Source organism: Leucopleurus acutus, assembly GCF_964270905.1.
Source record: "Leucopleurus acutus genome assembly, chromosome: 4".
In the NCBI taxonomy this organism is placed as follows: domain Eukaryota; kingdom Metazoa; phylum Chordata; class Mammalia; order Artiodactyla; family Delphinidae; genus Leucopleurus; species Leucopleurus acutus.
This window is the reverse complement of record NC_139146.1, coordinates 135,924,071-135,937,767: the sequence shown is the minus strand read 5'-3', so window position 1 is coordinate 135,937,767 and position 13,697 is coordinate 135,924,071. Positions and strand designations below refer to the sequence as shown.

The 13,697-nt window shown below is 39.7% G+C and overlaps 1 protein-coding gene and 1 pseudogene across 2 annotated transcripts in view; one reads left to right on the top strand and one right to left on the bottom strand.

Moving 5' to 3' along the window:
- The window catches only part of RNF150 (ring finger protein 150), a gene marked incomplete at both ends in the record, with an annotated part of 236,001 nt that overhangs the window by 87,192 nt on the left and 135,112 nt on the right, over nucleotides 1-13,697 (bottom strand). The window lies entirely within an intron of this gene.
- Nucleotides 4,943-7,259, top strand: LOC309961346 (ATP-dependent RNA helicase DDX50-like; annotated as a pseudogene). Its single transcript has 2 exons — nucleotides 4,943-5,038; nucleotides 5,150-7,259. The product of its transcript is annotated as an ATP-dependent RNA helicase DDX50-like (transcript).

Here is a 13,697-nt window from a genome sequence, read left to right as displayed (position 1 = left end):
AGTCATTAAGAATTTAGGTATTTAGGGTGTCCAAAAATGGTACAAAGTGGACTTGATTAATTATCTGAGCAGTCTGATCAATGCACAAAATCCAGGACCAAAAGCTGCTATAGGATCTAATCTGTTCAAATAAGACATGTGCACCAATGTGAGTTTTCAGACAATTCCCGGATCTTTGCTTCATTTTGAAGATGCAGCTAGCGTCCCAGAGAAGCCAGCAGATTCTCCCCAGGTAGGTTGTAGTGTAATTGCTCTGAGGGTGTACATGAGGAGGGAGCGAGGGGAGAAATGGGGGTGATAGGGGAGAGTGCGCTGAAAGCCCAGCTGAGAGATGTCCTCAGAGTTCAGTGGTGCCTTAAGCGTCTAATCCATGACACACAGGAGGCTCTGAGGCTCGGGGAAGAGAAGTTAACAAAAAGCATATTTTGTATAGGTAAAATCTACAAAGAGGTCCTGCTCTTTGGGCAATTCTGTGTATACTCTGACTCCTCGTCGCCGTAATACAGAGTGTCTCTTTTTGCAAAATGAAGTCCGCCTACCATCTAGTTTCCTCCCAAAGGCACTTTCTACTTCTGAGTGATCGCTGCTGTGTAATTATCGTGTATCCCGGAAAAACTCTTCAGCCCTGCGAGAGAACGTGTGACCAGGACACACAGGACCCTGCAGCCAGTAGTTTTAGTGCTTCCTTTTCCCGGGAGAGGGCTCAGTTGCCATCATCTAATTTGCTACATGCAGATAAGTAAGGAATCAAAACAAAAGTTCAAAAAGCCAAAGAATGTTGAATAACCAGGAAATTCTTTACTTATGAATTCAAAACCAGGTTGCTTAAACACTGTGTTAATAGAATGTTTAGAAAACTAGCAAAGGGCTAGATATTTTACAGAGCTGGTGGCCCCATGCCTTCCTGTGCATCTTGGAGGGTGATAAGATCCCTCCTAGGTTCATGTGAGCAAAAATCCTTTTCCAATTCTCTGCATCCTCTCTCCCCTAATCCTTACTTTAGTTCCACGGATGGCCCTTTAGAATTTAGTCAACACTAAGCGAAACCTGCAGTTTCCATTTGTAGATATTTTTTATTTATACACTTAATATCTACTTTTTTTTTAAAAGAGTCAGTGATTATTATGTATTCTCAAGTGAGACAATGTATGTGAAATGACTTACAAAGCCTGCAAAGTACCATAGAACTGTAAAGTATTATCACTTTCTGCATTAAATTAAAAATTATTTTTAACAAACACAGATGCAAAAATAAAGCACTCACAAATAGACTCCAACCATATAGTAAAAACTCTTCACGACCCAGGGGATTTATCCTAGGAAGGTGAGGGTGATTTAACATTAGAAAGTGTGTTAATGATTAGGAAGCTCAGTAAAGGATGTACAAGAAGGTTTTGTTTTACAACTTTTCTGTAAGTCTAAAAACATGTCCAAAAAAGTTTAAAACTTATTTATAGGTTTTTTACACTTATTGTTTGGTAATGCTTAAGAGTCTAATTAGAGGTTATTTGGTCTACCTCTCTGGATGCATCTTAACTGAGACAACCAAGTGAGGAGGTGTATTTAGGAGGAGAGTGCCTTGTGTTTGGGTTATCTTGACTCTGGAGAGCCACATGGCAAACCAACCACAGAGGAAGAGAGGCGGGCAGAGAAATCTTCCCCAAAGAGGAGATGAGTTGTGTGTCAAATGGGATAGGGAGGGTGGGAGGGAGGGAGAGGCAAGAGGGAGGAGCTATGGGGATATATGTATATGTATAACTGATTCACTTTGTTATAAAGCAGAAACTAACACACCATTGTAAATACTCCAATAAAGATGTTAAAAAAAAAAAAAAAAAGAGTCCAGGGCTTAGAATGCAGAGAGGTGGCTGCCTTGGGCTATTCCTGGCAGAGAATCATAAATTCAAATCCTACAGGTGCCAGGCCAGGAATCTAAATATAAGCCCGGTGAAAAGACAATAGGAAATGAGATGATTTGAGAAGAAAATAACACACATCCATCTAAAGGTTGGTTTGTTTGTTTTTTTTAACTGGAAAGCACCTGGAGTTAGTCTTTGGGCCACTCGTTTTCAATCCATTATAGGTTCAAGAGTTTAAGAGGGAAGAGTAAAAGGATTTTGAGGTGTCTGTCTAGCCCAGCATCAGATGGAAAAGTAGACCAGACTTTATGACAGAAGCCCTATGGAGTACAGAGCTAATGTTCAATGAACTTTGGAAATAAGACCATAGGCCTAGAATATTTTCAAATACAGTTTTTCTGTGTAAATGAAAGTTTGCATGCAGGGAGAAAGGAGGGTAGCAACTATCAGACTGCCGGTGAATGTCTCACCCCAAACCTTAACACATCACTGTGTGTGCTATATTTTATGTATAAGCACATCCCACAATTCTCTCCATTCCACAGCTTTCCAGGAATTATTCCTGGACCAACAGGGGAGGGAGCCTCAAAAGTAAATAAGTTTCAAAATGGTAAAATATTCATTTGAGAAGTGGTTTGAGCACCTGGTGTGAAAACAGGAAGAGTAACAACAGTAAAGAGGTCAAATACTTTCTTTTTTTTTTTTGCGGTATGCGGGCCTCTCACTGTTGTGGTCTCTCCCGTCGCGGAGCACAGGCTCCGGACGCGCAGGCTCAGCGGCCATGGCTCACGGGCCCAGCCGCTTCGCGGCATGTGGGATCATCCCGGACCGGGGCACGAACCCGTGTCCCCTGCATCGGCAGGCGGACTCTCAACCACTGCGCCACCAGGGAAGCCCTCAAATACATTTTTGACAAGAGAATCAGATATGTACATTGAAAATAAGGGCATTACTGTAAACAAGGTACATTATACATCTGAAAAAAGATTTAGATAAACATTTAGAACACTGTGTCTTTCCTTCATTACATCAGTAAAACAAAATTTGATATTTAGTATCTACCAAAGATTCCAGGTTTGTTCCAGAGAATGAAACATTAAAATTCCATTTTTGGGGGGAATTTAAAAAAATGTGTTAATGCGTTTCAGTACATTAACAAATTAAAGGAATACAACATATGATTATCTGGTGTAGCTAGCTGTCCTCCAATATCTGCTCTCTTGCACTTCTATGATATTAGTGTCTCAGATGGGCACGGGCTGTTGAGTGAAAAGCATTAATCATCAGTAGCCTCCCTTGCAGCTGGATATATGCGATGAATATTTGGCCATTGAGATATTGAGTGGAGATGACATTTGCTACTCCAAGGTCTTGTCCATAAAAGGGCTGAGTATGTGCATCCCAGATCCTCTCTCCTTTTCTCTGACTTAACATGGAGAGATGTAGAGCAGCCAGCTTCTTAGAAACCTAAGCCATATGTTGGGAATGGTACCCATTCTGATCCTTATTAAGAGAAATATATGGAAACTTACTTAATATGATATAAAGTATCTTCCAGAAATAGTACATTAAATGGAAGAAACATTAGAAGTTTTCAATTCAAATCATGAACAAGACAAGGATGAGTCCATATTTAAAGTAGAAGTAATATTTGGTGCAAAGAAACATAGGAATTAAAGTGGTAAATCTTGGAAAGGAAGAGTACAAACTGTCATTATTTGACGGATCACATGACCATCTGAAAAAGCCAAGATAACTCAGCTATTAAAATTAGGAGAATGTTCAGTAAAATATAAGATTCAAGATCAACATACAAAAATTAGGAGGTTCCTATACACCAGTAATACCTAACGAGAATATGTAATGGAAAAAGTGATCTATACATATAGCAGCAGAAGTCATAAAATATCTAAGGATAAACCTAATAAATACTAGCCTTATGTGAAGAAAACTATACAATAAGGTTTCTTTGTAAGACATCAAAAATTTCTGAAGAAGCAGATTTTATTTCAGCCAAAGTGTTATTCAGTATTACGTAGTTAGTTTCCAAACATATGTGATTTTTAAAGTTATCCATTTGCAATCATTATTATTTTGCTATTGTTGCATTATGGTCAAAGGAACACAGTCTCTTGATATTGATCCTTAATCATCTAATATATTTTTGGGGGGTAAATGTTCCATTTGCATTCAGAAACAGTGTATTTGAAAACATTATTTGCTGTGTATACATATCTCATTGATTAAGCTTATTAATTATATTTAGATCTTCTGTATCTGTTCATTTTCACCTGCTTGATTGTCTCAAAGGGGAGTGTCAAAATGTGTCATACAACTGTTGCTCTATATGTTTTCTCTCTGAAATTCTGTCAGTTGCTGCTGTACTTTGAGTTTGTGTAGTTAACTGCATGTGTGTTCATGACGGTTATATCCACTCACACTATTGCTGCTGTAGAGAGGTCTGATGCCATCATGATTCTTGTTGTTTGGAAGTGATCTGCTCTTCCTCTTTGTAACCTTTTGGAGTTACATTTGAGAATAATCTTTGATATTCTTAAATGTCACTAGGTCTATTTATGAGTATTCACCCATTAGTTTGGTAGTACGTGAACACTTTCAATTCAAGCTGTTTCATTCTTTCTTTGATTCTAAAACATTTATCTTCATACTTTATTGAAATATTTCCTCCTATATTTTTTCTCTCCTGTGATTCCTATTATCCTGTTGGTGGTACTTATTTTTCTGGTCACCATATTTTTTTAATACTTTCCCCCTTTCATTTAAAAAAATTTTATTTTGAAATAATTATAAACTAATAAGTGGCAAAAATAATACACAGAGGTCCCATGCACCCATCTCCCAGCCCCCTCCTCCAATGGTGGCATCTTACATATTATAGTGCATTATCAAAACAAGAAATTGATTGGCACAATACAATCAACTAGATTATAGGACTTAGACATCATTAGTTTTGGCAAAACTACACCTAAAATGTCTTCGTATAAGACTCTGTGACAGGTGGCTGCCCGTAGGTGGTTGTGGCCGCCGTGCCCAGAGGGAGGCGGCGGCAGCGGTGGCGGCGAATGATGCCTGGGAAACTCCTCTGGGGGGACATTTTGGAGCTGGAGGCACCTGTGGAGGAGACCGAGAGCCAGAGGAAAGAGAGGCAAAAGAACTCTGTGGATGTTGGAATTCGGATACGGGGTTATGGACCTGTACTTCCCTTATAAGGCTGTTATGAAGATTTAAACAAGATAAGCTGAAAACATATTACACAATGCTGGAGTGACAGAAGGAAGTCAAGGCACCATTATGACTCAGATGGGAAATCAGAAACAACAGAAAATGGTGTTGCAGATGACCGGGATGCTCCCAAACCCAAACGAGCTAAAATGAAAGAGAGGCTAAATGGTGACACCGAGGAAGGATGTAATCGACTTTCAGATGAATTTTCTAAATCTCGTAAGTCAAGAAGAAAAGACCTATCAAATGGAGATATTGATGAATATGAAAAACAATCAAAGCAAGTGTCATCCTTAGATAGCTCTACTCATAAATCAAGTGATAATCAACTAGAAGAGACCCTAACACGTGAACCGAAAGAAGGAGCATTCTCCAGTTTCCTTATTTCTGAAGAGACTATAAAGCTTCTGAAAGGTCGAGGGCTAACATATCTCTTTCCTATTCTAGTTAAGACTTTTGGTTCTGTATATGAAGGAAAAGATTTAATTGCTCAAGCGCTGACAGGAACAGGAAAGACATTCTCTTTTGCCATCCCCTTGATTGAAAGACTCCAAAGACATCAAGAGACAATTTAAAAAAGCCGCTCACCAAAGGTACTTGTATTGGCTCCTACAAGGGAACTGGCAAACCAAGTAGCCAAAGACTTCAAATATATAAGTAGGAAACTCAGTGTGGCGTGTTTTTATGGTGGAACATCATATCAAAGCCAAATTAATCATATTCAAAATGGTATTGACATCTTGGTTGGGACCCCTGGTCGTATCAAAGATCACCTGCAGAGCGGCTGATGAGATCTTTCTAAACTGCGCCACGGTGTGCTTGATGAAGTGGATCAAATGTCAGATTTAGGTTTTGCTGAACAAGTTGAAGATATTATCCACGGATCCTACAAAACTGATTCTGGACAATCCTCAGACTTTACTTTTTACTGCAACTTGCCCACAGCGGGTATACAAAGTTGCAAAAAAATACATGAAATCCAGATACGAACAGGTTGACCTTGTCGGGAAAATGACTCAAAAGGCTGCAACTACTGTGGAACATCTGACCACCCAGTGCCATTAATCTCAGAGGCCAGCAGTTATTGGAGATGTCCTTCAAGTCTACAGTGGGTCTAAAGGGAGGGCTATTATCTTCTGTGAGACCAAAAACAATGCAACTGAAATGGCCATGAATCCACACATAAAAGAGAATGCCCAGTGTTTACATGGCAACATCACACAGTCACAAAGAGAAATTACACTGAAAGGCTTCAGAGAGGGTAGTTTTAAAGTTTTGGTGGCAACCAATGTGGCTGCCCGTGGTTTGGACATTCCTGAGGTTGACCTGGTGATTCAGACTTCACCTCCACAGGATGTTGAGTCCTATATTCATCGCTCTGGACGCACAGGTAGAGCTCGCCAGACAGGGGTTTGCATATATTTTTATCAACCAAGAGAAAGATATGTGGAACATATGTCAATTAATATGTCAATTAAGATACGTGGAACAAAAAGCAGGAATTACTTTTAAACGTGTAGAGGTTCCTTCTACAATGGATTTAGTTAAATCTAAAAGCATGGATGCCATCAGGTCTCTGGCTTCCATTTCTTACGCTGCTGTTGATTTTTTCCGACCATCAGCCCAGAGACTGATAGAAGAAAAAGGGGCAGTGGATGCACTGCCTGCAGCATTAGCCCACATCTCTGGCGCACCAAGTTTTGAACCACGTTCTTTAATCACCTCTGATAAGGGGTTTGTGACCATGACTCTGGAAAGCCCAGAAGAAATACAGGATGTTAGCTGTGCTTGGAAAGAACTTAACAGAAAGCTGAGTAGTAGTGCTGTGTCCCAAACTACCAGAATGTGCCTCCTAAAAGGAAGTATGGGCATTTGCTTGGATGTTCCCACACTGAGTCAGAAAGGTTACAGGAAGAGTGGCATGATTCAGACTGAATACTCTCAGTGCCAGCCAAGTTGCCTGAAACTGAAGAATATTATGATGGAAACACATCTTCTAATTCCAGACAGAGGAGCTGCTGGTCAAGTGGCCGGTGTGGCCGGCCAGGTAGACAGAGTCCACAGGGGAGTCGGTCAGGAAGTCGACAAGATGGTAGAAGACTAAGTGGGAACAGAAATCGATCAAGAAGCAGGGGCCACAAACGGAGTTTTGACTGAGATAGTTGATCTACCAGTGTGAGCTTGCCTATTTCTGCCTAACCATGTACATTATCCACCAAAAAATTAGGTCATCATAGTTGAGGTCTGTTTCCGCTATTTGCAAAGAAGTTGGTTGTATTTTTTTTTAAGTATTTCACGAGAATGGTTGTAAACAAATCTACTTATACCTTTGAATAAAAAAACCTTTTATTGTCTCTTTAAAAAAAAACAACTCTATTTTATCACACACAGAGAGTCATATAACTACTACCCACAATTAAAATATTGAAATATTCCATCACCATAAAGGAATTCCCTCTCCCTCTCTTTCCCCTTCTCTAACCCCTGATGTCTCCATCTCTTTAATTTTGTCTTTTCTAGAATGTTATATAAATGGAATCATACCTTTTGAGATTGGCTTTTTTTCACTCAGGATAATGTCCTTAACATCCATCTAGGTTGTAAGGTTGCATGTATGAGTAATTCATTCCCTCTCATTGTTGAGTAGTATTCTATGGTATGGAATATGGTACATCAGAGTTTAACTGTTCACCCATTGATGGACATAAGGGTTATTTCCAGTTTTGGGCTATTAAAAAACTTCTATGAACATTAGTGTACAAGTTTTTGTAGCAATACAAGTTTTCCTTTTTCTGGGATGAATGCCAAGAAGGAATACAATTGTTAGGTTGTATGATAACTGCATACTTGGTTTTAAAAAGAAATTACCAAACTGTTTTCCAGAGCGGCTGTATTATTTTCCATTCCCATCAGCAATATATGAGTGATCCAGTTCCTCAGCATCCTTGTCAGCATTTGGAATGCTCACTGTTTTTAATTTTAGCCATCATAATAGATATAGAGTGATATTTCATTGTGTCTTTTGTCCATTCTGGCGGACACATGGAAGAGTTTCTCAAGCTGATCTTCCAGCTCATGAATCTGTCTTTAGCTGTATCCATTCTGTATTTTACCTCATTTATTGTGTTCTTTAATATTTAAACTATTGTATTTTTCATACTGAATGTTTCCCATTGGTTCTTCTCATTTTTTTTAGACAACATTTAGCTCCTGCTGCATAGAATCTTCCCTTAATATTTGTGGTCCATCTTTTCAATCACTCTTTCTCAGCTGGTATCTACTCATTCTGTACCTTCTTTAATAATGGTGATACTCCTCAGTTGTCTTGTGAGCTCATGTGTCCCTCGTGGAATCAGCTACTCTGCCTGGTCATGTTTTCTGGGGAATAACCAAGGCAGGGGCCCTACTTTTGTTCTTCCAGAAGATTAAGAAGAAATATGAATAAGCTCAGATGGCCCCAAGCACCACAGAAGAGCCAGCGACTCCTCCCATTCAGGCAGGCCCTTCAAGATCACGGATTGCTTAACCTACTGTCACCTGGCCCCATCCCCAACCTGAGGCGCTATGGAAGTTTAGGCCTCCTAAGTCATGAGTTACCTCCCAGATCCTTATAGCTACACTGCTCTGTCCATCATCTAGTCCAACCCAACTTCCTACCCATGTCCTGCTTCTCAAACCCTTCCCCTATGACTTTCGGAAATTTAAGTCTCGGAAATTTAAATCAAATTCTCTAGTAGCTTCCATCTCTTCTGGGAATGATGCTTTCACTCCCTTGATCCTCCACCTTTTTGCTTTGATTGAGCTGGCTGCCCTATGAGGACACTACTTTCTCTGAACTGTGATCAAGGGGCAAGTCTTTTTTTTAACATTTTTATTAAACCCACATACCTCAGGGCCAGAAGATGGATGGGTGTCCATACTCCATCTTGCTACTTCCCAACCTTTACTCCTAACCTCATCCTATTCACCTTCAAAAACCACTTATCTTTTGAGATTCTCTCCACCTGGATGGATAACTCTCTCTCCCCTCTCTTGGCCTCATCTGCCAACCTCCTGTTCATCTCTTTTATCATCCTCTTTAGCTCCCCTAGCTTCTAATAGTCATCCTCCTTGGACTGGAAATTTATTTTATTTTTTTCATGTACAGTGTTTTTAAAATGGTGGCAAAATACACATAACATAAAATTTGCCATCTTAACCATTGTGAGTATACGGTTCAGCGGCATTAAGTACATTCACATTGTCGTGCAACCCATCCATCTCCAGGATTCTTTTCATCTTGCAGAACGGAAGCTGTGTACCCATTATACAATATTCTCCCCTCCTCTGAGGCCCTGGCATCCATGATTCTACTTCCTGTCTCTATGAATCTGACTACTACAGATACCTCATATAACTAGAATCATAGAGCATTTGTCTTTTTGTGACCGGCTACCTTCATTCAACATGAAGTCCTCAAGGTTCATTCATGTCGCAGCATGTGTTATATTTTCCTTCTGCTACATTAATGAATACTATTCCATTGTACGTACTTAACTATATTTTACTGATCTATTCACCCATCAATGGACACTTGGGTTGCTTCTACGTTTTGGCTACTCTGAATAATGCTGCTATGAACATGAGTGTACAAATATCTGTTCATGGACTGGAATTTTAGTATTCACAAGGATAATCCACCCAAAACTCCGGCCTGTTGGCTGTTTTTTCCCCTCTTCTCCATTGACCCTCCTTTTCCTCCAGTCCTTCTTAGCCACACATTCCCACTGTCTTCCTCTGGCCCTTGTCACTCCTAGAAATTGCACCACCTCTGATCTCAAAGATGTCACTTTCTTACTACCCATCATCCCCCTCCTGGCTTCACTTCTGTCCTCACCTAGCCTAGATCATATGGTCCATAATTATAAGAACTCCTCTAAAAATACAGCTAGCTCCCTTGCTCTTCCATTTCTCCATAGAATGTGGCCTACAAAATTTTCTTTTCCTATGCCTCCACTTCATCATGGGAACACGGTTAAGAGAAAAATCTCACAAGCCAGCTGTTTTCACTTTGAATTTACGATCTCTTTCCTCGAATGAACCCCTTCCCCTCTCCTTCCCCTTCCCTAGCCCCTGATGTCCACTTATCTGTTCTCCATCTCTATAATTCTGTCATTTCTAGAATGTTATATAAATGGAATCATGCAGTATGCAATCCTTTGAGATTGGCCTTTGGCTTTTTTTCACTCAGCATAATGTAGAACACCTGTTCTACTCTGTTCTGGACCCGCTTTCCCTTTGTCCAAGTGATGACCTCATTCATATCTTTATATCTCTCCTCAAACCTCCTGTACACCCCTTCCCACCCACATTCTCTATTAGCTATCTTACTGCAGGAGTCACTGAGAAAAAATACCCATCAGAGGGAAATATCTTGTCTTATTATTAAATGAGGTAATTCACAGTGAAGAACTTAGCACAGAGCCTGCCATATAAAAACCACAATACAGATGTTAAGTTTTATTGATATTATTATTGTCTTACCACTGCCAGATGTATCCTGAAACCCATGTACTACTATACTTGTTGGGGATGGGAACGATGTTGTCTGGGACACAGTCTTAGTCTGGACAATAAAAATAGTTTTCAGGGGATAAAAACAAATTCACAGTAAGATGACTTTAGGAGTGTAGAAATGGATCATTCAGGAACCAAAGTGATAAACTTTAGTGCAAACCAACTGACATTTTTTCGCCAGAAGACCTCTAAGTTCAAAATATTAAAGATTCATCTGAGTTGTTGGGTAAAAACTGGTCATCTGTGCTCCCTCAATGCTTTGCTTACAACTTGAAATATGTCAAACTCCGGGTGTTACTAAAGTGCACTTTATTTTTTTAAATGAAGCCAAAATCATAATTTATTACTTAATATATGTCAGCCATATGGACTAAGTACTTTTACTTTTTTGAATGAAAGATTCTTTTTTATTATTATTTATTTTTAATGAATTTTTAAATTTTATTTATTTTTGGCTGCGTTGGGTCTTCGTTGCTGTGCACAGGCTTTCTCTAGTTGTGGCGAGCAGGGGCTACTCTTCGTTGCAGTGCGTAGGCTTCTCATTGTGGTGGCTTCTCTTGCTGTGGAACACGGGCTCAAGGCATGCGGGCTTCAGTAGTTGTGGCACGCGGGCTCAGTAGTTGTGGCTCACGGGCTCTAGAGCGCAGGCTCAGTAGTTGTGGCGGATGGGACCTGTTGCTCCGTGGCATGTTCCTGGACCAGAGCTCGAACCCACGTCCCCTGAACTGGCAGGCAGATTCCTAACCACTGCACCACCAGGGAAGCCCCTGAATGAGTCTTTAATTCTACAGTGCTTACAATTTTTGAAAGTTTCACACACGATTCCATACAATCTTATATTAACCTTTTTCCCCCTACCCCTGTATTGCCCCTCCCCCTTTCCTCTCCCCATGGGTAGCCCTGCCGATGCAGGGGACACGGGTTCGTGCCCCGGTCCGGGAAGATCCCACATGCTGCGGAGCGGCTGGGCCCGTGAGCCATGGCCGCTGAGCCTGCGCGTCCGGAGCCTGTGGTCCGCAACGGGAGAGGCCACAACAGTGAGAGGCCTGCGTACCGCAAAAAAAAAAAAAAAAAAAAAAAAAAAAAAAAAAAAAATTTTAAAGGAGATGCTCACAATAGCTAACTTTATTTTCCTTGGAAAAGCTCTAGTAACTTAATTAACTCACTGGAAAAGCTCTAGTAACTTGGAAAAGCTCTAGTAACTTAATTAACTCACTGATGTTGGTTCCTCAGCTACACTTGAGATGATCGACGACTCAGGCTTTTAAAAAAATTTATATTTTTTCCTAATTTACAAGTGTGCAGAATTTTCTATGAATTTGTGATAACTGTAGGGGGAGTGATGAATATAAAATAACGTATTTTATTTATAGCCTGACCTGTAAGCATTTTCTTAGAACATATTCAGTAATCAGAATCATAAATAACTTACTTCTAGTTTTTGTGAGAATTCTGAATGGTTAAAAATGATACAGAGTCCAGGCTGACATAAGAGAAATCACAGAATACTAAATTGACTTTTACAATAATTCAGTTTTTATTGGAGCAAATAATCATGCGTAGAGAAACTTCTGCTTACATATAAAATGTTTTAAGTTCTAATTTTAGTTTGTACAAAAACCAACATACATGTAAGTCTCATTAAGGAGCAGAATAATGGAATTGCAGGATAGGAGATTACAAGAGATTAAAACTCCCCAGCATTTTCTCTTCCTAGTAATCTAATAAATGAAATTAAATAGCAGATTCATTTACAATAACTTCTAGCTTGGTGACCCTGGAAGATTTACTAAATCTTTAAGCTTCAGGTTCATTATCTCCAAAACTCTAATAGTAAGTGTACCTAATCCAAAGGGTTGAGTGAGGATTAAATGAGATAATGCATATAAAGAACCCAGAGCAGAGTAAGTAGTCAATAAATATTAATAGTTATTATATCATGTATTTCATCTATCAAATAATTATTTAAAACATTCCAGACAGTGTAAAACTTGCATTTAGACCAGAGGAGGTAGGTAGGGGTGGGAAGGAGCATACCAACCTTGGCTTTCACTGGGACCCAGAAACAAAGGATGAGCTTCTGGACAACCTAGAGCACCTGAATACTACAGGGACAGCTCGAAACAGCTTGGGGCCACAAGGCTCATGCTGAGCAAATTCAACGTGGCCTCACGTTGGTCAATGAAAGGAAACTCTGTAGCATTTAAATCAAAAATTAATCTTCAGGGCTTCCCTGGTGGCTCAATGGCTGAGAATCTGCCTGCCAATGCAGGGGACACGGGTTCGAGCCCTGGTCTGGGAAGATCCCATATGCCGCGGAGCAACTGGGCCCGTGAGCCACAACTACTGAGCCTGCGCGTCTGGAGCCTGTGCTCCACAACAAGAGAGACCGCGATAGCGAGAGGCCCGCGCACTGCGATGAGAGTGGCCCCCGCTCGCCGCAACGAGAAAGCCCTCGCACAGAAACGAAGACCCAACACAGTCATAAATAAATAAATAAATATATCTTAAAAAAAAAAATTAATCTTCAAAGGAAAAGTGAACATAACTGGGCCAGCAATTAATGGTCCATCTCATGTTGCTCTCTTAAGGTAGTGAAAAATAAAAATTGGATAATTTTTAGTTTGAAACAGTCACATAATCAACACAAACATGGATTTGTGTTTTGTTCTGCTTTGAACTACTGGGAAAAATCACATCAATTATTCCCCACTGGACTATTTTTAACATTGCATGGCCAGAACTTATAATTACAATTTAAAAACAATCATATTATCTTGGATCTAGTGAACTTTTAGATATTTATTTTATGTACCATTGCATAGAATAGAGAAATATACATGAATCGTATCTTTTCATAACTTTTCTTATTTGTTTGGTAGAAATGGCCCAGAATTCTCAATTCATTGCATAATTATTAAATGCCTCATTACTTTCCTTGATTCATCTCTAGTTTCTTTTTAGTATTCTCCAAAGTTGTTTTCAGTAGTCTTTGAAAACTAGAAGTGAAAATTCCCTTTATTAAAAGTTCAGATTGGA